Below are 5,976 nucleotides of genomic sequence, written 5' to 3' on the forward strand. Positions count from 1 at the left end.
GAAGAGATAAGAAAGCCTTCCTCAGTGATCAATGCAAAGAAACAGAGGAAAACAACAGAATGGGAAAGACTAGAGATCTCTTCAAGAAAATTAGAGATAGCAAGGGGACATTTCATGCAAAGATGGGCTTGATAAAGGACAGAAATGGTATGGACCTAACAGAAGCACAAGATATTAAGAAGAGGTAGCAAGAATACATAGAAAACTGTACAAAAAAGATCTTCATGACCAAGATAATCACGAAGGTGTAAACACTCACCTAGAGCCAGACATCCTGGAATGTGAAGTCAAGTGGGCCTTAGAAAGCATCACTATGAACAAAGCTAGTGGAGGTGATGGCATTCCAGTGGAGCTATTTCAAATCCTAAAAGATGAGGCTGTGAAAGTGCTGCACTCAATACGTCAACAAATTTGGAAAACTCAGCAGTGGGCACAGGACTGGAAAAGGTCAGTTTTCATTCCAACCCCAAAGAAAGGCAATGCCAAAGAATGCTCAAACTACCGCACAATTGCACTCATCTCGCATGCTAGTAAAGTAATGCTCAAAATTCTCCAAGCCAGGCTCAATGAACCATGAACTTCCAGATGTTCAAGCTGGTTTTAGAAAAGGGAGAGGAACCAGAGATCAAATTGCCAACATCTGCTGGATCATGGAAAAAGCAAGAGAGTTCCAGAAAAACATCTATTTCTGCTTTATTGACTATGCCAAAGCCTTTGTGTAGATCACAATAAACTGTGGAAAATTCTGAAAGAGATGGGAATACCAGACCACCTGACCTGCCTCTTGAGAAACCTGTATGCAGGTCAGGAAGCAACAGTTAGAACTGGACATGGAACAACAGACTGGTTCCAAATAGGAAAAGGAGTACATCAAGGCTGTATATTGTCACCCTGCTTATTTAACTTCTATGCAGAGTACATCATGAGAAACGCTGGACTGAAAGAAGCACAAGCTGGAATCAAGATTGCCGGGAGAAATATCAATAACCTCAGATATACAGATGACACCACCCTTATGGCAGAAAGTGAAGAGGAGCTAAAAAGCCTCTTGATGAAAGTGAAAGAGGAGAGTGAAAAAGTTGGCTTAGAACTCAACATTCAGAAAACGAAGATCATGACATCCGGTCCCATCACTTCATGGGAAATAGATGGGGAAACAGTGGAAACAGTGTCAGACTTTATTTTGGGGGGCTCCAAAATCACTGCAGATTGTGACTGCAGCCATGAAATTAAAAGACACTTACTCCTTGGAAGAAAAGTTATAACCGACCTAGATAGCATATTAAAAAGCAGAGACATTACTCTGGCAACAAAGTTTTGTCTAGTCAAGGCTATGGTTTTTTCCAGTAGTCATGTATGGATGTGTGAGTTGGACTGTGAAGTAACCTGAGCGCTGAAGAATTGATGCTTTTGAACTGTAGTGTTGGAGAAGACTCTTGAGAGTCCCCTGGAGTGCAAAGAGATCTAACCAGTCCATTCTAAAGGAGATCAGTCCTGGGATTTCTTTGGGAGGAATGATGCTAAAGCTGAAACTCCAGTACTTTGGCCACCTCATGCAAAGAGTTGACTCATTGGAAAAGACTGATGCTGGGAGGGATTGGGGGCAGGAGGAGAAGGGGAGGACAGAGGATGCGATGGCTGGATGGTATCACTGACTCAATGGACATGAGTTTGAGTGAACTCCACGAGTTGGTGATGGACAGGGAGGCCTGGCATGCTGCAATTCACGTGGTCGCAAAGAGTCGGACACGACTGAGCGACTGAGCTGAACTGATTCACGTAGACAATCATGCCTATCTACACACAAAGAAAATTTTATATCTTGTTTCCAATTTGTATACCTCGTATATGTTTTTCTTTACTTAATGCATTAACTAAGATTTACAGTGCTGAATAGGAGTGATGAGAAGTGCATCCTTGACTTTTTAGCAATCTTAGAGATAGAAAGGATAGTTTCTCACCTTTATGTATGATGTTAGGTGAAGGTTTTTGTAGATTTTAAAAAATCAAGATAAGTGTGTCTGAGGAGGATTTGGTGCCGAAGTTGCGGACGGTTTGCTAAGCCTGTTAGTGTCCCTGCAGAGACTCAATGCCGGCATCATGTCCCGGTACCTGCGCCCCCCCAACACGCCTCTCTTCATGAGGGACGTGGCCGACGATACCAGGTCTGAAGATTTATGTTGGGAATTTGGTCGTTTTGGCCCTATAGTTGATGTGTATGCTCCACTTGATTTCTACACTCTCCATCCAAGAGGATTTGCATATGTTCAATTTGAGGATGTTCATGATGCCGAAGATGCTTTACATAATTTAGACAGAAAGTGAATTTGTGGACGCCAAACTGAAATACAGTTTGCACAGGGGGATCGAAAGACTCCAAATCAGATGAAAGCCAAGGAAGGGAGGAATGTGTATAGTTCTTCACACTATGATGATTATGACAGATACAGACGTTCTAGAAGCCAAAGTTATGACAGAAGAAGATCAAGAAGTCGGTCCTTCGATTACAACTATGAAGATCTTATAGTCTTAGAAATATACCGACTGGAAAACCACGGCGTAGCAGAAGCCATTCCGACAATGATAGATTCAAACACTGAAATCGGTCTTTTTCAAGATCTAAATCCAATTCAAGATCGCGGTCCAAGTCCCAGCCCAGGAAAGAAATGAAGGCTAAATCACATTCTAGGTCTAAAACTAGAGGCACCTCTAAAACAGATTCCAAAATACATTATAAGTCTGGCTCAAGATATGAAGAGGAATCCAGGAAAAAAGAACCACCTAGATCCAAATCTCAGTCAAGATCACAGTCTAGGTCTAGGTCAAAATCTAGGTCAAGGTCTTGGATTAGTCCTAAGTCCAGTGGCCACTGATAGTATAAACCATGATATTTTTAGGCATGTATCATTCATTTACTCATAGTTTGGTTTACTTAAATTATCAGGAATACAATGTTGCAATGATGCTCAAAAAACACTTGTCAGTTTTCCCTGTACCAGGCAATGGTTATAATTAACATGATATGCTGTTGAGAAGCCACTCTTAAGAGTCCAGTTTGTTTAATGTTATGGGCAGCTACCAATTCGTGGTGTCTCTGTATATTTTTGTAAAGATTCTCATTTTTTATGCTTGAAGTATTGGTGAATAGATGTTGGTTGACCATAATTTGCAACATTGTCTTATTAAAAATAAACTTTCACATCCATAATTGGTAGAACTATTAACCTAGAAATGTAGCTTGCTAATAAGATAGAATGATAAAAAAGTGAAGTTGTAGCCACAGTACAACACTGACTGACCAGACACATTTAGGTTCAGGGTGGACCTTTTTGTCTTGTCAAGATGTCTAGGCCCGTGATGATAATTTATGTCACAGTGTGGAATAGTTCTTTTGTTAACCCCCACTGTCTTGGAAAATGACAAGTGGGTTAAGTAGCATTTTCAGGCAGATTGTTTGATTGAAACAAGGAGACTTCACTTTCCTGGTTTCTATGAAGATTTGGAACCATACAAACATCGGAAAAACTCACCCTAAAACTTGGGCAGGTTGATGATGGCAGAAATAATTTTAAGGGTAAAAGAATGCTCTTATGTAGTTACTCTCAACTTTAAGGAGCGTTGTTGACCATAATATTGCATAGTTTTCTTACTGCTGTTAAAAGCAAGTAAAGTGTTTCAAAGGAGGTTTTGTTTGTGAGTGTGCATAGTGTAAGAGGACTGAATTTTGATGCTTAAAGCACTTGGTGTGTGCATTTGTATAAAAAAGTGCCCATCTCTTTATGAAGGAAGCTTGTTCTTCACACCTCAGTTTATTTAATGTGAGGCAAGTTAAAAAACAACACTCCCATTCTAAGTGATTCTCTGGTGCCATGAGATTTAAAATAACTTTGGAAAAAATTAATTTCAAGAAAGTCACATCTCTTTGAGTTTTTGATTGTAGTACCTGATAAAAATGTAGTGTAGTACCTGATAAAAATAAGAGGATAATATCCTACTCTTTATAAAAATGTAGTGTAGTACCTGATAAAAATAAGAGGATAATACCCTACTCTTTATAAAAATTTCTAACATCTCTCTGTGAGATCATGTGGGGGCAATAAAAATTGACTTGATATGTCCAGTCTCATTTCAGAGTAAAAGCTAGCATCTTTAAAATTTTAGATTGCTTGCTTACAGGCATAAGTAAGAAATGTTGTGGGGAAACTAACCCTTTTAGAGGATTACTTTTTTCAGTTTTGGTTTTAGAGATTTAGGCCTTGCCTGTAAAGAACAAAAGGTGGTTTTTAAATACTGTTTGTGGAATATGTTTAAAGGATTGTTTCTAGAACCTTTGTATATTTGATAGTGTTTCTAACTCATTTCTTTACTGTTTGTAGTTAATGTTCATGTTCTGCTATGCAATCATTTATATGCACGTTTAATTTTTTTTAGATTTTCCTGGATGTATAATTTAAACAAAAAATCTATTTAAAACTGTAGCAGTAGTTTGCAGTTCTAGCAAAGAGGAAAGTTGTGGGGTTAAACTTTGTATTTTCTTTCTTATAGAAGCTTCTAAAAAGGTATTTTTATATGTTCTTTTTAACAAATATTGTGTACAACCTTTAAAGCATCAGTGTTTGGATCAAAACAAGACCTAGCTTATTTTCTGATTGCTGTAAATTAAGCAAACATGCTATAATAAAAACAAAATGAAGGAAAAATAAAAAATCAAGATAAAGGAGTTCCCCTCTATTTCTAGTTTGCTGAGAATTGACGTCATGAATTGGTGTCAGATTTTATCAAATGCTCTTTTTGCATCTTTGATACAATCATGTTTTTCATTTTTAGCTTGCCCATATAATAATTATATTAATTGATTTTTGAACATTGAAACAATTTGCACACTTGGTATAAATCCCATTTTCATGGCATATAATTCTCTTTATATACTATTGGATTCAATTTGTCAACATCTTGTTGAGGATTTTTGCATTAATGGTCATAAGAGATATTGGTCTGCAGGTTTCCCTTCTGTTAATGTCTTTATATGGTTTTGATATTAGGGTAATGCTGTCCTCATAGAATCAGTTAGGAAATGGTCCATTCTGTTTCTATTTTCTAGAAGAGATTATAGAGAACTGATATCATTTCTTTCTTAAATGTTTGGTAGATTCACCAGAGAAACCATCTGAGCCTACTGCTTTCTGTTTTGGAACGTTATCAACTATTGACTTAATTTATATAATGGATATATCTGTTCCTCATTGTGTGAGTTTTGGTAGCTTCTGTCTTTCAAGAATTTGTCCCTTATATCTACGTTATCAAATTGTGGACAGAGAGTTGTTCATATTCCTTTATTATCCTTTTAATATCAGTGATCAGCAGTGATAACTTCTCTTTTATTTCTAATATAAGTAATTAATGTCTTCTGTCCTTTTTTTGTGGTTAGCCTGGTGAGTAGTTCAGTAATTTTGCCAGTCTTTTCAAATAATCAACTTTTAGTTTTGTTAAATTTTTTCTTTGTTTATTCTCTAACATTCTACTTTCATCTGAGTTTCTGACATATCACTTTCCTTCTCCTTCTCTTAACATTTCTCACACAGAAGGTTTACTAGTGACAAATTGCTACACTTTCAGTTGGTTTGAGGAACCAACTTTCACCTTTCTTTCACTTTTGAAGGATCACTCTGAAAGAGGAGATTTTTCTCTTTCAAAACTTTAAATATTTCACTCTACTCTCTTTGTGCATGTATTATTTCTGAAGAGAAGATTGATGTGATGCTTACACTTGCTCCTCTATAGGTAAGATATTCCCCCGCCCCTCTGGCTTCTTTTAAAATTTCCTTATTATCTTTGACTTTCTGCAGTTTGAATGGGATATGCCTATATGCAGATCCTTTGATATTTATCCAGCATAGTGTTCTTTGAGCTTCTGGAATCTGTGATTTGCTGTCTGTCATTAATTTTGGAAAATTCCCAGCCATTATTACTCTAAAT

General features: G+C 37.1%; 1 pseudogene; it reads left to right on the top strand.

Annotated features, from left to right (window-relative positions):
- The first annotated feature begins 2,100 nt into the window (after positions 1-2,100).
- On the top strand, positions 2,101-2,687 carry LOC105605467 (serine/arginine-rich splicing factor 10-like; annotated as a pseudogene).
- The last annotated feature ends 3,289 nt before the right edge of the window (positions 2,688-5,976 follow it).

The sequence above is a fragment of the Ovis aries genome, chromosome X (genome assembly GCF_016772045.2).
Source record: "Ovis aries strain OAR_USU_Benz2616 breed Rambouillet chromosome X, ARS-UI_Ramb_v3.0, whole genome shotgun sequence".
In the NCBI taxonomy this organism is placed as follows: domain Eukaryota; kingdom Metazoa; phylum Chordata; class Mammalia; order Artiodactyla; family Bovidae; genus Ovis; species Ovis aries.